General features: G+C 37.0%; 1 long non-coding RNA gene across 1 annotated transcript in view; it reads right to left on the bottom strand.

Annotated features, from left to right (window-relative positions):
- Positions 1–20466, bottom strand: part of LOC107048374 — a 211233-nt gene extending 190767 nt beyond the window's left edge. The window contains exon 1 of the long non-coding RNA XR_001461678.1: positions 20401–20466. This is a non-coding gene — a long non-coding RNA (uncharacterized LOC107048374). The remainder of the gene's footprint in view (positions 1–20400) is intronic.
- Positions 20467–24029: the final 3563 nt, after the last annotated feature.

The raw sequence follows: 24029 nt of genomic DNA, 5'->3' as shown, positions 1-24029 counted from the left end.
AAAGCAATGTGTTGTTCTACGTTCAAGCATTTAATTTTTTCAGCCTGTATAACCGATGTTATATGATTTAATCTTATTAATTTAAGGAAAGTTATCGAGAAACCTCTCAAGTACTGTTATTATCGTTATAATTCCAGATCCTATCTGATTGATCGATAACGAAAAAAGTTTTTCTCTATGTTATGAATAAAACTTTATGAATAATTAAAGAGTAGCCACTTTATTCTTTTTTCTTTATATACTTCAGTCTTAATTCGAATAATGGTCATTTTCCACCCAATGCCTTGAAGAAGTTCATTAATTTTGATTTGAGACTAATCATTAATTCATTTTATATGATAATGTATCATCTGGCTCCTGACAAATACTTTTCTTAGGACAACAAAGATCTAATGATATGGTAACAAAACTATCAATCAACACTCATCCACAAAAAAACTTTGTCCTCACAGGCAAACTTTGTCTTGCCACAAGTAAAAACCTTTGCTGTCCCTTGGGTGACAAAAAAAATTTGTCATTGGTGAGTAGAGATATGTTGCAGTGGGCAATGGATTTCTCTGCGTGAGGAGAAGTACTAGAGATGACATTTCTTGCGTGTACAAAGAATGCAATTTTTTTTCAACTACTAAATCTATTTTTGCGACAAAAATTTTTCAGTCCGGCGCACTCTGCATGTTTGGCACAAAAAAAATCCTTTTTTGGTAATTTTCAAAAAACAATTTTCTTGGTAGAAGTAAGACTTGCTTGAGAACTTTGTCGTTTTTCTCTCAGTGTAGTTATACATGGAAAGAATTTAAAACTTTTTTTTGCTTTGAGAATATAGTAATTCTTAAGGAGGGACCCTGGTGAAATTTGAACAACTTCGGTTGATGGAAATAACTATCGACCGACTTTTGATATGTCATGGGGTATTATCAAAACTAATAAAAATTTTATACCCAATCCATTTTACACTATACGTCGGGCAAAGACGTCGTTTTTCGTGTTTTTAGCTCTGACAATCGTACTGCAATATTCATCTGATCCAAATTTTTTTTTTCAAAATGAGATGGCTTCATTCGGAGAGGTGCTGGCGTACTTTAGCGTAAACATCCTCTCAGCAATCGATCCGTTGGCGACGCAGATCTCGATGTAGTCTGAACAAATGTCGAACTTGGGTTTGAGGTCCCCATAAGGAACGGGACTATGGACAGTTCGCCCTGGGCCATGGACGAGAGTACTCACCCGATTGAGACACATAATTATATCATTGATCCCTAAATTGTTTGCTTGTAATCCCATCTTTGCACTTACAACAAGAATCGACAATATACCGACAAATGTCCATTATTTAAGGGGAGACTACTAAGAGTTTTAAAAGTCGTGGGTTATTGGAGTGAGACTTGTCATACGTTGAAGACCGATTATATAGATCTGAAAACGAATAATTAGTGCCAAAAAAAATTTTTTCGCCACGGCGGGCGGAAAGGCAGATTTTCCTCCCGCAAAACTTTTTACGCCGTGACGAAAAATAACGTTCTCACCACGGGAGGTAAAATAAAGAACCCTTATCCACGTGCTTCTGCACGTGGGCACGCCTCCTTTATTTTCCCTCCCTTGGTGGGAAATATACTATTTTACTTTTATTTGCCCGCAAACGCTTAAAATGATAAAAACAGTCCAGGACCTCCAATTTTTGAGCTACAAAAGATTTTTTTTTTATTTTTGGAAAAATGTGTGGAACAACAATTACGAGGCAGTAATCATTCGTTTTCAGATTTATATAATTGATCTTCAAAGTATGAAAAGTCTCACTTCAATAACTCACGACTTTTAAAACTCATAGTAGTCGACCCTTAAATTGTTAAATAGGGAGTGTTTTTAATGAGTCTTTACCTTATCAAAAAATAATTTACTACGCGTAGTAATTTATAATTTTATATTCTCTCCGTGTACCTTATCATCTCTCTCTCCTACTCACATCGATGAAAATTTCGGCAGAGAGATGGAGGGAATCCAGCGGATGGTGGTACAAACAAGACTCAGTACTTACTCAGAAATGTGTATTGGTCTGAGATATCCGGGGGACGATATTGGAATTGCCGTGGCCCACTTTTGCAGTTATCCGTAACGGAAAAAAAAAGTTTCTGTCTCCTGGCACTCTACTACCATCATTTTTCCGACTTTTGCTACGTCCTCTTTGAGCTGGGTCCTGACATATGCCAGGTAAAATGAAATTTAAAATTAACTTAAAAAAGTCGTGTGACATGCTAAAAAGTTATACTCCACGTCATCATGAGAATAGCATAAATGGAGTTAATGGATTCGCCGAAATTATTTCCTGAAATTGAGTAAACGTAGTGGTTGACTGCTTCAAATTGAATTTGATTACTCTCTAGAATTAATTTTAAAAGCTTCCATTAGCGTTTTCATTTCACATTCACAAGGAGCACTAGCTATGTTCCACTCTACAATTTTGATATACTGTTTGGAAGGGTTCTGCTGGTTGTACAAAATTTCGAGCAATAATTTCTTTGCTACACTGTTAGAAATGTTTCAAAATTTCATGGAAGATATTAGAGTAACTCTCATGAGAGTGACATTGAATCGAATGTAAGGAAAAAACGGTTACGAAATTTCAAGTTTTAAGTAGAATTCAGGTAAATTTATGAGTTTTCAGTGAGAGTGACATGGAAATTTCACAACTTGATTGAATTTTCAGTGGAACATGAATATTCAGAAACAAAATGACATGAATTTTCAATTTTTCCCTGAATTTTTCTGATCTTTATCAATTTTCACAGAATAATTGAATCGAAGAAGCAAGTATTTTACTGATTTCCAGATCATTTGAACAGAAAATCAATGGAATGTCTGATTTTTCAATGACAAGATTTCCTAAAATTTCAGTGGAACTTAAAAACTATAAAAATTTGAGTAGTTTACCCTTAAATTTCACCGGTGTTGATCAATGTTGATGATGTTTTTCATCACTTTCACTGCGAAAACTAATGTCTGAAGTTCAGACACTTTTGTAGACACTTTTCAAACACTTTTGGGACGATTTTGTAGACACTTTTGTGTCTACAAAATCGTCCCAAACACAATGCAGGTATTTCAATTTCAGACGCCAAGATGTCTGAAATTAAGATACAGATATCAGTTTCAGATACAAGCGGTGTTTGGAATTTTCAGACATCAGTTAGATTTTCAGACACTTTTAAAGATTCAGACATTTTTTTCCATCTGCCATCTTAAATTCAGATGGTTGTCAGACACCTAGTTTTTGCAGTGGATGAGTCAACTTTTCAGACATGAGAAATATCTTAAAAACTAATGTTTGAATGGACTTTGTCGTCTGGTGAGGTATCTTAGGTTCAGGTGAGGTATCTTAATAGGGAAATGTTTGAATCGCTCATAAATAACTGAATATTAGAGACACAGAAAATATCTGAGAATAAATACCTGAAATTTTTCAGATACAAAAAATGTCTACCATAATTTTCAGACAGAAATGGTGGTTGAAATTTTCAGACATTAGTCAGATTTTCAGACACTTTTGACGATTCAGACCTTATTGACCATCAGAAATCTTAAATTCAGATAACTGTCAGACACCTGGTTTTTGTAGTGTTCTATCTGTTATTTACCATGCAGATTACCTGCTCAAATATTCCGCCTATATTTGGCAATGAAAAATCCGCCTCAGAGAAGGTCAAATTTGAGAGGCGGTTTTCACCCCTTGAAACCGCGTTTGGGCAGACAAGAAAAAATAAGTTTGCCTTAAGGATATCTAAGTATCGTTTACAGTTTGGTACAGACCACATTATAGGTTTAACCATTTTCAATCATCAAATTTGTCAATTAAATTGCGTGATAAAAATTTGAAAAAATCATTAATATTCAGCGTCATTCAAATTACATTTTGCACAGAATTATCAATTTTTTTAACATGCGTTGTTTATGATTAAAAATTGGCACTGATTAAACTTTCGGTAACCTTATTTTTTTTAGGAATGACGTAGATTTCTGGTAAAATTATGAATATAAATAAATTTGGTACGATTCCGTACGAATGATTTTTATGGTGGAAAATTGATTGTTTATACATTATTTATAAAAAATGCTTGTAATTTTCGCAAATTGTAATTTTAAAATGACTTCATTAATCTTTCTCCAAAAGTAAACTTTGTAATTTTTTTTCTAGATTGTTAAAATGTTTTTTGAACATTCGTTGCTTATAAATAAATAACTGAAATGGTTGAAACTTTCGGAAAGCTCTTTTTTTAGCAATGAAATCAATTTCTGGTTGGAAATTGATTGATTACCAATTATTTATAGAAAATGTTCCTAATTTTCAAAAAATTGTCTTTTTAAAATTATTTCATCAATCTTCCACCAAAAGTAAACATTCTAATTTTTTTTCAGCTTTTTATAATGTTTTCTAAGGGTTTAATATCGAGAGTCAAGTTTAGACGTGGAAAGGTTAAATTATAAAATCTTTGTAGAGTGCCCGAAAACAGGGTCAAATGGGACTCAAATTAAAGCTCTGATGAAGTTCTTCAATTTTGCGTCCTCTACACCACATACAAGTTACATAAAATCGGTGAGTGCCATCTACCTACTGATTCTTGTCAGTGTAATTATCAAGTCCTCTTAAAAATTTACCTCTATTCTAATTTTAATCAGTCACTGAAAATTCAGTGACATCTGCAGATTCACATAAAGTTTCCAAGTGTCAGGATTCTATGATGCTATCGGGTTTTCATTCCTATATTAATCATGACCTACAACGTGATGTTATCTAATTATTTGAAACACGTGGATAATGACAGTGCTTTTGCCATGTCTCACGTCAGGGTGCCGGCACCATAGTCTTCCAACACGCGAGGAATCCTCATTATGAATATATGCCTTTTTAAAGTATTAAAAAACTCCACAGGTTCACGAGACTGAATATTCCGGTGAATCATTCGATCGGGAGACAGATATCAATCAGAAATGAGTGAAACCAATTGCAGTGATTGGTGGCATCTGCCTTCATATAATTCGGATACTCGAAATTGATCATCGATACTAGAATGGGATTCGAAACTGGATTGGTACGGATGTTGAATCTACTTGGAGTGGATGCACCAAGTACATTCAATCATGGCAAATTCAATCACGTCTCTTAATTAGCCGTCGTAATTACGCATCGGGTACTGATGTAAATATAATGGATCAATATAATGTAGGAGAGATTCTTAATCAATCGTAATGCTCCTTTGAAAGACGTAAAAAATTCGCGGAAAATTAATATCCTTGGATCAGATATACAGGGTATTTTTTAATTACGTTTAAAGCTTCTCCGTGTGGTCAGCGCATGGCATGGTGAATCCAGGAAAAACGAAAAAAAAAAATTATTTAAGCACTTTTAAATAACTTGGAGTTGAAGTAAGCTAATAATTACATGGCAACATCGAATAATTATGCACTGATATGATAATGTATAATGTCTTCAGTGCCGTCCGTGATTGATATAGACATGCTAGGGAAATGATATTCTGTCAGTGGCACCCTCACATGCTGTACTGCCTGTTCAGAGTTCTGTATTGCCTGTTTTACCATCTCTTTGTGAATTTATAATAGTTCGAAATCAGGAATAGCTGTATTTCGAATTCCGGGATCTTATATTCTGGAATCCATAATATTACATTACGGAATCCCGAATAATATTCCGAAATTTGGAATATTTCATTCTCATTTCTGAAATAAAATTTCGAAATTCGGTATAGATAATTTTCAATCGGATTCTCAGTCGATATTGGGATAAACACTGATAGAAAGGATTAGTTATTGTTAACGGATAAATTTGGTTGGAGACTAGGGTGTATTCGGTCTCACCAAATCTTCATTCAATAATAGTTAACAAATGCATATTTGAGGAGCCTTGTTAGACTCCACTTTCACCTTTCAAGTGAACCATTGGTTAGCTATTAACGAATATTCATTTGGTCATATTCTACTCTAGCATCCATTAATGGTTAACGAATCTCGTTCGGGATGAATGAATCATTCTATCAGTGAATTCATTCTCTGGACGATAATGTACGTTAAGTTGCTGACTCGAAGAGAAGGGAAAAAAGCAATGGAAAGAAAAAGAAAAAGTGATACAATTATACTGTAACAAAGTGCAAGTTTGGGACCTCCCAAACGTCCACCTCGTGTAGTGACTCGGAGCAGTCCTCAGAGTGAGGAGCTCAATGGTCTCCCAGCAACTTCAAACTGTTCAGGAGGTTGCTGGTGGCAATAATAATTAAAAAATCTCGAAATAATGTCCCAAAATACGACCAATTGCCCCTTGAAACCCACTAATAATTCGTAAAACCCCCAATTGTTAGCCGAAAGGGCGATCCGAATGGATTCGAATGGATCCGAACTTGATCAAGTCAACTGTATGAAAACCGGATGACTTGTCTGTTAGTATCAATAACAATTATCAATGATGATTAATTCAAAACAAAAAAAAATTCAATTCTTTCACCGTAGGCCGCCTCTCTTAATGTATCTCTACTGTTATTACCTCAGAAAAAGGTTATTATTTTTCTACCGATGGGTATTGCTAATCCTATGCCCTAACCACTACGCTATCGCGCTATTACTATTGAGTAAACTGTATATTGCCTATATGATTTGTATCGGGTTATTCATTGAATTTACGATTGTTCCTGATCTCGCAGATGTCCGTGTGTATTCTCAGAGATAAAATATATTCAATTAAATTTGTATTCATTTCATTAATGAATAATAATAATGATAATAACAATAAGTCTAAGAAATAAATAGACATTTAGTGATTTTTTTTCTCAAGATCATTTGCGTGTAAGTTTGATACTCCTCTAATACGTATTTACGGCATCATCATCCCTCCCTTCTGTACATTGAAAAAGGGCTAGCTGTTAATTAAATTGATTCATTACATTAAATTCATTAAATTAAATTAATTTAATTCAATTTATTTTAATTATAGTATAATGATCCTTTTGAAAGATTGAAAATAATTGTTGATAATGGTTGATAAAACTTAATTTGAATAGTATAAGAATAATTAATTAAATTATCCGAAAAACTTATTAAAATTAATATCAGGCGGAGCGGATCTGAATCTGATTATTTTCTCTTCAATTGACCCCTTTTAAATGCCGATCAAGGACATCGAATCCGAATTTGATCAAATTGGGGTCAGGCAGGCGACCTCAGGGTAAGATCGTGCCTACCTGATCAGAACTTGATCTGAATCATTCTGCAGTTTTTCGGATCCGATCTACTGGATCAAACTTGGTTAGGTTCTCATCAGGCATTATTTGATCATGTGTATCTTATCAGAACTTGATCTGAATCATTCTGCAGTTTTTCGGATCCGATCTACTGGATCAAACTTGGTTAGGTTCTCATCAGGCATTATTTGATCATGTGTATCTTATCAGAACTTGATCTGAATCATTCTGCAGTTTTTCGGATCCGATCTACTGGATCAAACTTGGTTAGGTTCTCATCAGGCATTATTTGATCATGTGTATCTTATCAGAACTTGATCTGAATCATTCTGCAGTTTTTCGGATCCGATCTACTGGATCAAACTTGGTTAGGTTCTCATCAGGCATTATTTGATCATGTGTATCTTATCAGAACTTGATCTGAATCATTCTGCAGTTTTTCGGATCCGATCTACTGGATCAAACTTGGTTAGGTTCTCATCAGGCATTATTTGATCATGTGTATCTTATCAGAACTTGATCTGAACCCGCCTGTAGTTTTTCGGATCCAATCTGCTGGATCAGAACTTGGTCAGGTTCTCATCAGGAATCATCGGATCAGTCGAACCTTACAAAAATCTGATCAAGTTCTGATCGTGCTTCAGGTGGACCTGAAGCAATTTTCACTCGGACAGTACATGCCATCTCTTATAGACGCAACGTACAATATTTCAATGTAAGTCCCCGGAATATTATTCTGGAATCGAGAATTAAATATTTCGGATTCTGAAATATTATTCCGGAATCCAGAATATAATATACACATATTCCTGATTCTAGAATATTATATACCACATTCGAGGATTTTTTTTTTCGTGTTGAATTCCTACAATGTTACCCGACTTCTCCTCCTCCAGACTCATCATTCTTCCCTCTATTGTCCACTTCCATCATCTTTCGCGAATTCGATCAAACGCACCGCTTTCTGATTGACCGTCGCGTGTCCAAGCCATTACGAAGTTGGCTTCACCCCCAAGCCAATGCCCTTCGCTACATCTGTCCAGCGTTCAGCTCCTCCTCCTCCTTTAACGAGACTTTAATAAAACTAATGGACTGACGACCTCCGGAAATCGCACCACCAGATAAAGAGAACACGTAAAAGCAGAAATTCTCCTTCGATGTGGATCCTTACCTCGACGAGACGAATGAGATTGAGTTTCTTCGCTGAGTTAGAGACGGATTCAGATAACTCCCAAAGGAAATTATGCTTCACCGAATCCTGTGAAAAATGATGATTCTCACGTGGTTTCACTGGCGATGGTCTCCCCGTCTATTCGACTTTTTAGTGTCAGTTACATATCTATATATTGGGTATTCATGTCCTTGGAACTAAATTTCAATCTTCCTGCGTTTTTTTTCCACCCCACTATTTCCACTTCTGATGATATTCTACTGGTTAATGTCGCGGATCGGTATAAATTTGTTGAACGAGCTGAGCAGTTTAATTAAAAGGTCGGACTGGTTGATGAAGAGCCACTCGGCGATATTATTCCGGGGTGTAGATGAGGATATTGAGCGAATAAGTAAGGCTTCGAGGGGTTCGCCCTACCATTCAGAAATTATTGGATATTTACGTTGAGAATGGAAACTCTCTCAAGATGTTGAAAAATGTTGAAACGACATACACTGAGAGAAAAATGACAAAGTTCTCAAACAAGTCTAACTTGTGCCAAGAAAAAAGTTTTTTGAAAATTATCAAAAAAGGATTGTTTTGTGGCAAACGTGCAGAGAGTGCGCCGGAATGAAAAATTTTTGTCGCAAAAATAGATTTAGTATTAAAAAAAAATTGCATTCTCTGTACACACAAGAAATGTCATTTCTAGCCCTATACGCCTTCGTTATTCGATACTCCCATACGTATTTTACACCAGAAAAATCTTTTTTTTATGCGAAACAAGGGATAGTAGTTTTTCGTTTCGGCTGTCAAATAATTACAGACAAGAAATGAACACTTAAATGAAACAATAATAATGATATGATAGCAAGCTTGTAACGTAGGGATAAAACATTTGTTGAGCATTTCCCTCATCGGAATCTCGGCCAATAGGAGGCGCACATTTGATGTCACGTGGTACAACCTACACGGTTTTATATCGGTAAAATTTGGTAAAATCACGACACGTTGCTAAGGGAGAATAACCAAAATAATTGAAATGTGAAAGTGTAGGTTGTACCACATTGAAATCAAATGCTGCCCTTCAGTGACCGAAATTCCGATGGAGGAAATGCTCCTCCAAATACCCCTCGAGCTTCAAAATGCATCAGGTATTTCCCTCGCGCTTCGCGCCAGTGTTGCCATTTCGGTGATTTTGTCACTAAATCTGGTGTTTTGACAATCTTACTCGATGACACGAAATGCCACATTATCGACCGGTGACAAATCTGGTGTTTTTTGAGATTCGGAGGATAAATTCAAAAAATGAAAAAGGCTTTAATTATTTTCATTTCAGTATCACATAATTTAATGGATGCATTCTCGGGATGGGCATAATTGTTTACGAAGATATTACAACTCCCCCTCCTCCTCTACATCCTCCTCTCCCTCCATTTCCACCGCCTCTATTTCTTCCGAATTATCTTCTTCTCGTTCTGAATTCTCCATCTCAATATCGTCAATGTCTACGTCCTCCATTACTTTTTCAAGTCCTGGTCCAGGGAGTAAATCTTCGACAGAAACCATGGAGCTATTCTGAAGCCCCCCATCCTCAGTCCCTTCTTCCTCCCCTCGTCGTTTTCAATTTTACCCAGACAACGGTGCGTACTAATTACCATCAAATTTTTGCATATTAACTTCTTGGTTAAACCCTGATCATTTTCATATACTTACTGCGAGTGTCAACAAACATGCAAAAATCATTCCGACCGATAATCTTAATGTGACCAGAATCTGTTAGCACAGGCTTAATATAATTCAAAAACGGCAATTCCCGTTCTTATTCCACTATCCTTGATGAGTACATTCGTAATATACAACTGATGATTATTGTTGAAAATCTAGTCCATAGCTTCTTAATACACTTGAATTTTTGAGAATTTAAGATAGAATAGCTTGGCTATTTGACTGGTCGAGACAAAGTAGATGGGCAAGTGTGTGAGGATAATGTTTTCAAGCTTAAAGACTGATTTACACATCTCGAAAATGCTAGGGCTTTTTCATTGGTTGCGTTTTGAAACGCGCACATGAACCCACCTATGGGGCAGCCCCTTTAAAATAACCCCGAACGTCTCATTTCAATCCGCCTTAAGGCTTTCGTCAGTGTCTCAAATAATGGTGGTAGAGCTGCAATAGTAAGAGAAAGTGCCTGAAAAATTTCAACGCAAGGAAACCCCATACACTGATATTGTGCGTCGAAAATTAATTGAAATTATGGCGAAGATATGCACAAAAATCCATATGCACAAAAATATCGAGCAGAATGGTTCAAAGATCCAGCTCTCAACTGGGTTAAACCAGTGTTAAATGACAAAACGAGGGTGCAATGCAGCTGGTGTACCAGTACTCTCAATGCTCGTCTCGCTGATTTAAAGAAGCATGCAGAAAGTTCCAAGCATCTTCGATGTAAGGAGTCTTTCAACGTTATTCGATAGAAGAAATGAGAGATCGTGATTCCCTCTCAGGATTCTGTGGATAAAAAAAAAAGAAGCATCACTGGCACTCTTCGTGACTTGCCATACCACCATGAACGGTGTTGGCCATTTGAGTTGCCTTTGTGCAGACAAATTACTGGATGATAAAATGCCTAAAATTCAATTACAACGTACCAAATGTAAAGGAATAATAAAAAATTGATGGGGACCACATTTTCAAGAGGAATTAAGAGATGACATTGGTACCAGCAGCTTCAGTTTAATACTCGATGAGTCAACTGATATTTCAGTATTCAAATTTCTAGGTGTCGCAATACGGTTAGTTAATTATTATATGTCATCCAATAAATATGGAATTGATACTGAGGGAAGAGCTAAAATAAATGATGAATATAAATTTTCAGATATTACAGTGAGAAACGAGGAAGGATAGACTCAACCTTCTTTCAATTGATTAAACTAGAAGCCGGGACTGCTGATGCAATTGTTAAAGCCATCGAGGACGTGATTGGAAAATTGAAACTGGACATGAAGCTAGTGGGAATAGGGACGGACAATGCATCAGTTATGGTAGGCGTGAATAACGGGGTCCATCGAAAGCTGCAGGAAAAGTACAATCTGCCATCGCTCGTCTTATTCAGATATATTTGCTATTCTCTTCAGTTGGCGATGTCAGCTGCTACCGCAGAAACATTACCAAGGCATGTGGAGTACGCAATTCGTGAGACGTATAATTGGTTCAGTCACTCAACTCTTCGACAGCAAAATTATGCAGAGGTGTACTAACTGATCAATGATGGAGCTAGTCCTCTCAAAATTCTTCCATTGAGTGACACTCGATGGCTTTCGATCCAAAGAGCCCTTGATCGGATTTTAAATCAATGGATTGAGCTCAGGACTCATTTCGAGATGGCACGAAGATCAGAGGAGGGTTACACTGCCGAAGTTTTATATAAAATATACGAGGATCCTGTGAATGAAGTCTATTTGACGTATGTGTATAATATGGTCAGCAAAGTTCAGGTAGTCAATAAAGCCTTCGAGGCTCAATCAGCCGACCCTTCGAAGCTTCTGGACAATCTTCAGCAACTGCTCAAGTCTATCTCGTCAAGAGTTCTTATTCCATCGAGAAAAATAAACATTTTCGTTGATGACATCTCCGAGCATCTGGATCCTAGTCCCTATCTGGGGTATGCATTCGAGAAAGCCTTGAGGGAGGCCAAGTGTGATGAGCAAGCCAAGAAAGTTGTTAAACAACAATACATTGATTTCACTGTTAAGTTCTGCAGAGAGCTGCAGAACAGATTGCCATCAAATTTCACTCTGCTGGAGAAGATGAATTTGCTGCATCCCTCTGAAGCACTCAAGTCTCGAGTTCATAAATTACCTATTACATCACTAGCTCGAGAATTTGAAGTCGATGATGCAATTATCTCAAAAATCGAGACTCAGTGGTCTAATATATTGAATCAGACATGGTTGAATGCAGATAAGTCTTCAGAAGAATTCTGGGTGGAGGTCTCTCGATACACTGATGCTTGTGGGGTGAATACTTTTGACGATCTGGTGAAATTGGCGTTCATAATGCTGAGTTTGCCCATTTCCAACGCCGAAATAGAGAGAGTCTTCAGCCAGATGAACTTAGTAAAAACCAAGTTGCGCAGTTGTCTCATTCCCAGCACAGTGAATGCTATCCTTTCGATTCGCTACGGTTTGAGGAGAGATGAGAAGTGTTGTCACTCTTTTGAGGTCCCAAAGTAGGTACTGAAGAATATAGGCACGAATGCTACGTACAAGAACGACGAAAATTCGCAGGAGAGTAATAACGATGACCTGTCTGATGTTCTGAAGGAGTTTCAACAGTTTTCAGTTTAGGAAGAAACCTCAGGAACATATATTATTAATTTCCAGTGTAAAATGTTGTTCTCTAGCATCATTTATCTGTCAAAGAGCATGTAATTGTTTTTGTTTAAGGTTAAATTTTATAAACAAAAGAATTATATACGAAAAATATCGATTAATAAATATCATCTCATTGAAAAAAAATCTGGTGACTTTCAGCCGAAAAAGTAGATTTCTCTAAGCAGACTCAGTGACGAGCAGGAATCGCCAGCTGGCAACCCTGCTTCGCGCTCGGGATTTTTAAACCTACAAAACTTGACACTCTCGTTTGTTTACAACGAAGCTATCGGGAAATACCCGATCATTTTGAAGCTCTCGGGGTATTACTGCGGATAAATTTTCCTCTATATGAGATATTTTCATCCTGAAAAGGCACCGTCTAGTGTGAATTATCCGCCTCTTGAGCTAAATATTTCACTGCTGTCGAAAGCAGAACAATTATTTACGTCTGAGACTTTCCAATTCGAACCAAGCAAATGCTTTTTTGGCAATTTTCAACTAGCGATTTTGTTGGCCCAAACAAGACTTGTTTGACAACGTGTTTTTCTCTCAGTGTACAGTCAATTCAAGGGGTTTTCATTCCTACTTCTTCCCATTTATTAATTAACATCCTAAAGAAGTGATAAAAGCAAAAAAATTTTGAATACATATTATTTCCGCGCGAATATCTCTGACACCTTAATTCCTCAAAGAAATAATAATTTCGTGCAATAATGAATAATTCACCATGACCGTTAATTAAATATGATCGATGCCCCCTGCAATACGATAATATACCTGGGGTAATTGTAACAACAGATGGGCGTACATACCGTTATCATTCCGAACAAGGAACAAGTAAATCGCATAAAACATAGATGACACGTCGTGAATTCCATGAAACAAAGTAACAACTACAGTCAGCTTGTCTGACATTTTGCCCCAGCTAAATATAGATTTCGTAATTTGCCGTTGTTACAGTCTGCCCTGCCATCCACTACATTACAGCTTATTAAGCGCCATGCAAACTGTTCAATTTAGATATCCGGATTACAGTGTGAAACACTATCGCATTGCGAAGTACTCTTCACCAGTATCAAATCAACTAATTGAAGTGTAAAAACGATGGAAAAAACATCGTGAAATTGTCATTATTCCGTAATGCGGTGAGATGATTCCCTCGGAGAAAACGGCACATTTTACCAGTGGTATCATAATCCCACAGATGTTCCCACTCATTATCATTATATTCGCCTAATCTTCCAGAGTGCTAGGATTTTGTTATTTTTCGTCGTATTATTTTCCCAATGGAAATGGTCGCCTTCGGCTGAAACCCGTCTACTCGAGACCAGCACGTGTTATCTGATATTTTTCGCAAGAAGTATCAGCATCGTGTTATCATGTTTCCATTTAGAGATGCAAACACTATTAATTGTCTGCATTAGGAGAGAAAATGTTTCGAGTCGAGATAGTTTTGTCCCCTTTTTGGAGGATGTATTTCCCCCTTTCAGCTAATTTTGACTGTTTTTTGACGTAGATACGTCTATGGTTTCAATATGGGGGTTCATTTTGGGAAACGATCCTTATGTGCAGCGCCATCTATCGGAATTCCAGAAAATTCTAGACATTTCGAGGTAATTCGAGAAGTTTCTTGAAATTTCGAGGAAATTTAGAGTTCTTAGAAAATTCGAGAGAATTCAAAGAGTTCTAGAAAATTCTAGAGAATTCAAGGAGTTTCCAGAAAATTCGAGGGAATGCAAGGCGTTTTTAGGAAATTCGAGAAAGAACGAAAGACCATGGAGAAATGTACCGTGCTCGCACAGTAAAGCGGGTTCAGATGGTTTTTCCAGGCGAAATGTACCGCAAAGAGTAAGAAAAAGTAGTGTTGCACGAGTTATTTTTTGGATAAATGCGGGGAAAAATTCTTGTGCAGCACGGTAAAATCGAAGCCAATTGACAGCCAATTTTTACGAGAAATATGAGAAAAATTATGACACTGGCTGGCAAATTTTTCCAGTGCTCTATCAGAATCCTAGGACCCGATTACGCATTCGTAAAATTTCGGCACTCTTCGTCCCCTCTCCGCAACCACGAACATCAACTCCACGTCCCACGTAGGAAAAAACGAATGGGCCGAGCTTGGCCCAAGCCCGGTGGCCGGCCTGCCGCACTTCGGGACCCGTTCCTCAACTGGGATCGCGCCGGACTTGGTTGAAACCTGGAATGATAACATCGGGCCAGGTCTGGGCGCCCNTTGCCAGTTGTTGGCCAGGCTCAATTAAACATTACTTAATTACATGAATATGATAATATGGATGATTGAAATACAAGTAATTTAATATTACTCCTCAGCATTCGTAAAAGGTTCAACGAGGAAAAAAAATCAATACCGGCATGCAACTGGTGCCGCACTGGCTGCCAAACTATTCATGGCAATTATCAATAATAACAAAAACTAAATAATTAACATTATTTAGGATGATTTTTAGTATTGATTGTGCCCTACCTACCAAACCCTAACGCAATCATCGCTGAAAAACCGATTTTGTTAACTTAAAATATTACCCCCTAACGTGGGCTCGAACCCACGACCTCACGACTACTAATCCGACGCCCTAACCACTAGTCTACCGCGCAATTCGTAAAACGTCTACTTCAAATCGTCCATATTAATTCCATCTCGGTTTTTTTCGACTTGAATGTTTTATCATTCAGTTGATAGAAATATTAAGTGATTCAACTACAGTTTAATCGGTAAATTAATTCAATAATGAATAATAATAATTATTATTATTAATTACAATAATAATTATAACAATTAGGATTACTGTTGAATGACGATTCTTCTTCTTTTCGTAATAATTAGCGAGTAACATGTGACTTCAACACCTACAATGTCACCATTTTTTTACGATTACACCCTTAATATTTTACCCTCAAGTTTCCACCCTTACCATTCAACCCTCAGAATGTCAGTCTTATGATTTTTTCGCCCCTTTCCATTATTGCGATTTGACCCTTACAATTTTACTCTTCAGATTTTACCCTTATGATTCCACCTCTATGATTCCATTCTCATCATCTCACCCTTACGACTTAACCCTTACAGTTACACCAACGGCTGAAGCCCAATGACCAAGCTCCGGGCCACCGCTGGCTGAGGCTTGGTTATCGAGCTCCGGCATGCCAATGTCCGGCCAAGGCTGGGCCAGATCTGTCAACCGAGGCTCGGTTACCCGCCCTTCCCCCGAGACTCAAGCCCTGGTCCCCAGGGATGGCCGAACCTCGGTCCAAGCCTGGGCACCCAGACTTGGCAAGCCCAGGCTTGTGCCAGGCTTGGCCCGTTTCTCCAACATTGGCATTTCCTACGTGGGGTGACCAGATGATTTATTCCGTCACCTCCTCTAGCCTCATCTCTCACATATCTCCTTACTGAAACCCTACGTTACTGTTTCTTATAATATCAATTCAGTGAAATATTAACCCCTCACGTACGGGGCCTTTCTGATACCAAGTCTACCACTCGCTCAATACTCTTCGCATCCCACATTTTGTGATGAATGAAAAATTATAAATAAAATATATAATTGAAGCTACAGTATTCACCTTCCCAATGGTATTAGTCCGATTGTATTATCGGCCATAGTTTCGGAAATATTCAATTTTGAAAAGAGCCGTGCGTTTTTGCATGGGCCGGTATGACATACCGAGCCCGTACGTGAGGGGTTAATTAGTGTTGTGATAAAATGGTTAAGAAATAAAATAAGTGCCCTTTATTTTCTTTTCATGAGGTGTATGACGCTGTAGAGATACATTGGCCTGTCAAACGTTCCGCCTACGTTTGCCGCGCATTCCGCTTTTAATATGGGAGAGGATATGGAGGAGAGGTTAAAATAAAGTTAATAGGATGATATGCTGAATGACAATTTTTACTCATTTTTAACTATTGAATGTAATTTATCATGTAATAGAAAACAGTCAGGGATCAAGCTTGTACTGTGCGGTACCGGAATTTTTACTATACAGCAGTGGAATTTTTCTGGTGCTAGACAATTGAACCTACTTTACCAGACAGCACGGTAATTTTTGCCTGAATTTCTCCAGAAAAATTCTGGAATTTTTTTCTCCGTGTACACTAGGAAAACTAAGGTCTGAATTTCAGACACTTTCCAAACAATTTTGTTAAAATGTGTCTGAATCAATGGAAGTATTTCAATTTCAGACACGAAGATATCTGAAATTAAAATACAGACATCAGTTTCAGACACAAGCGGTGTTTGAAATTTTCAGACATCAGTTAGATTTTCAGACACTTTCAAAGATTCAGACATTTTTTGCCATCTGCCACCTTAAATTCAGATGGTTGTCAGACACCTAGTTTTTGCAGTGGATGAGTCAACTATTCAGATATCAGAAATATCTTAAAAATTAATGTTTGAATGGACTTTGCCGTCTGAGTCAGGTGAAATATCGTAATAGTGAAATGTTTGAATCGCTCATAAATAACTGAATTTCAGACACAGAAAATATCTGAAAATAAATACCTGAAATTTTTCAAACACAAAAAATGTCCACCATCATTTTCAGACAGAAATGGTGGTTGAAATTTTCAGACAAGAGTCAGATTTTCAGATACTGTTAAAGATTCTGACGTTTTTTACCATCTGACATCTTAAATTCAGATAGCTGTCAAACACCTGGTTTTTGTATTGTATCCACGTACAATTACAGCTGTATCGAAGATACAGCCGCCTGCAATTTTCTGTTAGATTTCTGATGAATTATAGATCAATTTTACGTAAAAAGATATACGGGTATTTGCTCAGTGCTATTTTTGGTTTTACGCTCTTTTGAACTTGCAGGGTTACTATATTTGCATTCATTTGATAGTCATCACCCTTCCAACACTCTCATTTCTCTTTTCCTCGCCTACTGTCATAAAATTCGTTCTATTTTGTTATTCCACGTTGTAATTACACGTAATAGAAATCTTATAATGAAAAAAAATATGGGCGGTTAAAAAATTTTAGGATTTGCTAAGAAGAGGAAAAAAATAAAAAAAATAAAAAAATCATATTCTCACGATCTAATACATATAAAGTAAAACGGATACTTGGGTTTGTTCGTTGGAGTATAACGAACATTTTGAAAAAAAAAGTTAAAATCGGATGAAATCTGTAGTATAAGGAGCATTCTTAAGCTAAAAACGTGAAAAGTTCGGTTTTTGATCGATGTACAGGGCAAAACGGGTCGGTTACAAAATTTTTTTTACTTTTTAATACATCCCTTCATATACCAAAAGTCGTCGCTGAGAGAACACTTAAATCTCACCGCGGTTTCCTCGTAAAGGAAATTAAACAAAGTATTTAGAAAAAGAATTAAATAACATCAGTTTGAAGGAAAAGATTCTCGAGTAAAACATCTAGAATATCTAGAAAGCATCTCTTAATGTCTTAATTTGAGACACTAAAAATGACTTGAATCTCGAGCCATATCTCCTGAGAAATAACATACTTTTTCCAAGGAATCATTTTCTTAGGAGAAGCATTTATATTTTTAGGAGCGTATTCCTTCATCAGGCCAGTCATTCCCAGGGGGTCGAAGTCCATCTCCAAATATTAAAATTATGTTCAATTACGGAATGATTATACTACATTTGACCTTGAGTAAACTCCATTGAATAAACTCCATTATTAACATGTAAAATTATTTCAAATTATTTTACGTGAGAAAATTTCAAATTTAAAAAACTTGGAAACTAATGAATGATGTTCATTCAGCGTCATATGGAGCATAATCATTTCATAATTCAACATGATTACAATATTCGGAGATTGATATGGACCAGGTGGGAATGACAGGCCTGGAGAAACACGCTCCTAAAGATTTCTCTTCCAAGAAAACGATTCCTTGGCAAAAGGATTTTTTTTCTCAGTATCTCTAAACAGAGAGCAAAATGTCTGTAAACAAGCAGTTGACCGCTCTTATATTGCAGAAGGCATGTGACTGTTACTTTATATGTTATTTGTATTTTAATTTTTTATTTCTACCAATTCCATTCGTAGTAAGCTTCCGAATGGATCCATAGCAATTCCCTCCGAAGACATCGAGACGAATATATTGAAAAAATAAAATAAAATCAGTCAAGTAGTTTTTGAGATATTGACCAATATAGTTTTATACAAAAAGTTGAATATCTCTGGGACTACCGGTCCGATATCGCTCAGTCAAAATACCAATCTTTAGTATTATAGAAGCTACAATGATACCAAATTTTAACATTCTGTCTAAATTTCTTGTCGAGTTATCGCGCGTACAAGGAATTTTGGGAAAAAATGGAAAATCGGCCATATCTCGAAAGCTTTGTATGAACGGGTAAATATATTTTGATTGATCTAGATAGAAGATATCGAGACGAGTATTTTGAAAAAAAAAATGAAATCAGTCAAGTAATTTTTGAGATATTCACCAATATAGTTTTATACAAAAAGTTGAATATCTCAGGCACTAGTGGACCGATCGGGTTGAAATTGCGCATCAAACTTGAGCTTAATAGTACCTAGTATGGGTCAAAATTTGACGTTCATATCAATGAATTTTCCTGTATTAATGTTATATTTTTTAAAAAGTGGTAACCCAAAAATCGAACTATCAGACCCGGACATACAGACATTTTCTAAAAACATAATTTCTTCATGTTTCATACCATTCTACATCATTTCCAGGCAAAATTAGAGAATGTAAAAATTCGACGAATACCATGCGTCCATTTGGGAGCAAAAAGGGACAAAAGTGCTTTAATTTCAGACACTAGATTTTCTACTATGAGGGTGTAATTACATCCATGTATAATTCTTTCAAAATTGTGCACAGTCCGCTAAAATGTGGAAAGTCCAATACCAGATATTTTGTAATATTGGAAATCGATGAGCGTTGAGGTAAATCAGATATCCATTTCAGTTGGTACTAACGCTGCTGGTGAGGTTTGTGTGGACATAACTGTCGACCGGGCCCTGGCTTTAGGAAAATCATTTGTCAAGATAACGAGCAGGTTCAAGGAGTCCTGCTTGGTGGTGACATTGGGGGCTTTTCCATATCGTTTTTGAGGACACGTCTTACTCTCGTATGATTCATGGAGGGAATATTGAGAGTTGAGGATAATACAGTATCCGATAGAAATCCAAACAAAAACAGCAATTAATCTTGGTCCGGGGCGTGAAATTCATGTCGCCGTGTGGGGTTTCGCTGAAGATCAAGTGGATAATAGATTTAGATATCAAAAATTTTCACCACCGAGGGGTGAACCATGTCGTAAACAGACCATATCAAATGTGAAAATTAATTACTCGCTGTATAATGCAATTCATCGTCTACGCAAAACATTTCCAAGCGGGTTTTGAAGTTGAATAATGAAGTTAAGAGTAATTCGGTATTTGTTATAGTCATTGAATGTTAACAAAGTTGCAGGGGGTGAACATTTCCTACCTACAAGGCTAACTCGCGATGGTGAACGAGAGTTGAGGGTGAAAAGCAATTCAAGTGTAGAAATAGTAGAGGTAAAATCGAATTTCAACTGAGTCGAATGATAAAACGAAAATAAACGGAGCACCAACGGGTTTTAAAGTGGGTTTTGGTAAGAGGGATGTCGTCTTACCTGCTTGATCTCTCACTTGTCGATAGTACAGCGAAACAACAGTCAACCAACAGCCTCGAGGAAGACCTGCGAACAAGAATATAAATTGAATAACGGTTGAGACAGATTATCTTTTGTGAAAGTTTTGAACGAGAGTTACTTCTCAAACCAAAGTAGTTACTCCCTTAATACCTATTGTAGTGGCTGTATAAATGTCGGAATATCACTTGCAATGCTGTCAGAACAAAGGAAAGAGTGGAAATGATATTCTATTACTGGAGGTGGCATTTAAAAAGTTTTGGTGACACGTTTTGTGGGAAATTCTACAAAAAGTCACGGTTTGAGAGGAAATTGTCTTACAGTGAGTAAAATATTCTAGAAAAATTTATGTGCGAGTATCATAAGTGAGTGATAACTTGCACATTTGGAAAAATTATTGTGCACGGAGAAAAAAATTGAATAAAAATTACCAGAAGAAGAATTAAAAAATTACGTTTCGAAAAGTAAAATTCAATAAAAAATGTGAGTCGGAACTGAAATTGTACGAATCGCCACGTAAATTTTACGATTTGTTCCGTAAAAATTAATCATCCGTCTGGTGAGTCCCCGCTGTGGGGGGTAGCCGGAGATATTTTCCCCGGACAAAATTTCCCGGACATGATTGCCCTGGACACAATTTCCCCGAAAAAAATTTCCCCAGACACAATTTCCTTTTTGAATGTATGGACAGAGGAAAGACATAAAAAATTGTCACACAGCAGTTTTGCAAGAAAGTCAGTCTTTAATAAACAATAAGAATTAACACCGAAAAACACCAAGAAAAAAGTGACGAGAGCCAAAACAACCACTTCTAACATTTTGAGGCGTGATAAAGATACTGTACAGTAGACTCTCGATAACTATCATCACGTTAACTGTCGCTATTCCGGGAATTTCTCGGTTTCGAGCGTTTTTCGCGGAACGTAAACATCCCCCACTCGCACGCTTCGATTCCTTGCAGTTTTCCCTAAACTCGGCCCCTAAACGTGTCACGCGCTCAGTTGTTTCTATCTCCATAAACTAAACGAGAAGAACACGATTAATTTTATAACTGTGTGTATTGCTGTCAAGGCATATCAGGTGGGTATCATTGTATACTAATAATCAATTATGAGTGAGTTGAAGAAGAGAAAGTGTCCCGTGTTTTCTGTGAATGAAAAATTGCAGTATATTGAACGGTTGAATAGTACTGATAAGTCGGAATCTACAGGCCATGAGATTGATGTCACCCCAAGAACAATTCAACGGTGAAAGAAAGATGACGAAAAATTTCGAGTTTGGTAAAAAATTTATCTTAAAAAAAAACCAGGTAAAAGAATTCGAGGTGCTGAGAATCCTCAATTGGAGGAAGTACTAAAAATTTGGTTTAATGAGTGCAGAAGACAAGGAACCCATATCTCTCGGTTTATCATCAGACAGGAAGCAGTGAAGCTCAATAAAAAACTGGGAGGTCCAGAAGATTTTTCAGCCAGTGAGGGATGGTTGAGTGGATGAAAAGGGAGGAATTCAATAAAATCCTATACAATTGCTGGAGAAAAAGTGTCTGCTGACAGAGCTGGAGCTGCGATGTTTAAACAAAATTTTCCTATCATGCTACAAAATCTTCAACCCTGTCAGGTTTTCAACGCTGATGAAACTGGCCTGAATTTTAAAATGCTCCCAAAGAAGACACTGGGATCACGGAATGAAAAAGAAGTCTCAGGATTCAAGCAAAATAAAGAACGCCTAACAATCATGGCTTGCACAAATGCTGATGGATCATGCAAGCTGCCATTGGTGGTAATCGGAGAATCAGGACGACCTCGAGCTCTGAAGAATGCTAGGGACTCTCTTCCGGTCGTCTACACCCATCAAAAGAGTGCGTGGATGAATTCAATCATTTTTGAGTCTTGGTTCACCACTGAATTTGTATCACACGTAACAACCTTTTTGCTGTCACGTAATTTATCACCCAAGGCCCTCCATCTTGTTGATAATGCTGCATGTCATCCCAAAAATATTGCTGTTGGAGATATCAACGTCGAGTTCCTTCCTGCCAACACAACTTCCATCATTCAACCCCTTGATCAAGGGATAATTGAAAATATGAAGAAAAATTACCGTCACTCATTCCTATCATCAATACTAACAGCTCAAGAATTGGGTGGAACTTTGGAGGCGCACATCAGGACCATCACAATTAAACATGTAATTGAATGGGTAGCAAAAGCATGGGATGATGTCTCACCAGTGACGACAGCGAAGTGCTGGAAACCGTTGCTACCCAACGAGTCAGATGTACCAAGTGCAGAGAGGGTTAAGCAATTCCTGCAGCTCATGCATCTCTGGTCTCAAATAGTTAATGACTCTAATTTATCTATAAATAACATTCACGACTGGGTCAACAATTCCGACAATTCATACTAGAATGAACTGACAGATGAAAGGATCATTGCTATGGTCGAGCATCCTGAAAACGATAACAATGGGGAAAATGATGGAAATCAGATGAATGTGATGGGTAATTGTTCAGGAGTTGACACTGAAGAAGACATGCCTTGTCTAGAAGAGCTAGAGCAACCTCCAGAGGGACAGTCAACAGAGGAACGAGTGATTCGAGAGAAAAGAATGACGCCTGTCAAATTCTTCGAATTCTTCAGGATAAAGACACATTATCACCAGAAGAAACGACGGTCCTTTGGAACATCAGATACAAGGCAGCATGTCTAAAATTCTCGAATAATTGAATACATTTCCATCTCGATATGATTTGACGTAAGTTCCAAAAAAATGGAAAAAAATTATATTTTTATTATCATATTAATATTTATAATAATATTCATATGGCATGATAAGAAAATATATAAATATATGAGAATAATATATGTGTGTATATATTATGTAATAAACAAAACAATAACAATAAACAAAGAAGAAATATAAAAAAAATTTATATATATATTCATTTATAAATATATTAGTATTTGATATGATATTAATGTAAAATATAATAAAGCTATGAGTATGATTAAAAAATAAAATTGTTCGAACAACGAATAAAATAAATCCCCTCTCCACATGCATATTATCACTAGTCTCTTTAAATTTCGGAGAATCGGTGCGCGGAGTGGGGGCCGTTTTTAAGTGTCGCTTTCGTGGACTGGGATCGATATTGGTCCCGACGAGCGACAGTTAACGGGAGTCTACTGTAATTTTAATTTATATTAGCAAGTAATTTGCTCTTCGCCTCGTGGCTCGCTGTATACAAGTTGAATCTGGACTGAATGATGAAGAATTTAGGCACGAATAGAATACAAACTAATCAACATTCAGGTGAAAACCCAACACAGTTAAACTGATATCCCCACTACTAACTTTCCTCGTGCCGGTTATACGAGCACGACTTCACGAGAAATTCTGTCTGTCGAATTTTATACGGCGGAATTTTTTTCGGAGAAATTTTGTCCGGGGGATTTTTTTTCGGAGAAATTGTGTCCGGGAAATTATGTCCGGGGAAGAGGTTTCCTAGAATCCTGTGGGGACAACAAGTCGTTCCGTTATTTTTTCTCAACGATTGAGAAATTTTACGGAACGGAACGTAGAAATAACTCACCAGTTTCACAGAAATTGTT

Source organism: Diachasma alloeum, unplaced genomic scaffold, assembly GCF_001412515.2.
Source record: "Diachasma alloeum isolate Michigan unplaced genomic scaffold, Dall2.0 Dall_scaffold_00188, whole genome shotgun sequence".
NCBI lineage: Eukaryota > Metazoa > Arthropoda > Insecta > Hymenoptera > Braconidae > Diachasma > Diachasma alloeum.
The sequence above is the reverse complement of the archived record's forward strand: the minus strand, read 5'-3'. Positions and strand labels throughout refer to the sequence as shown.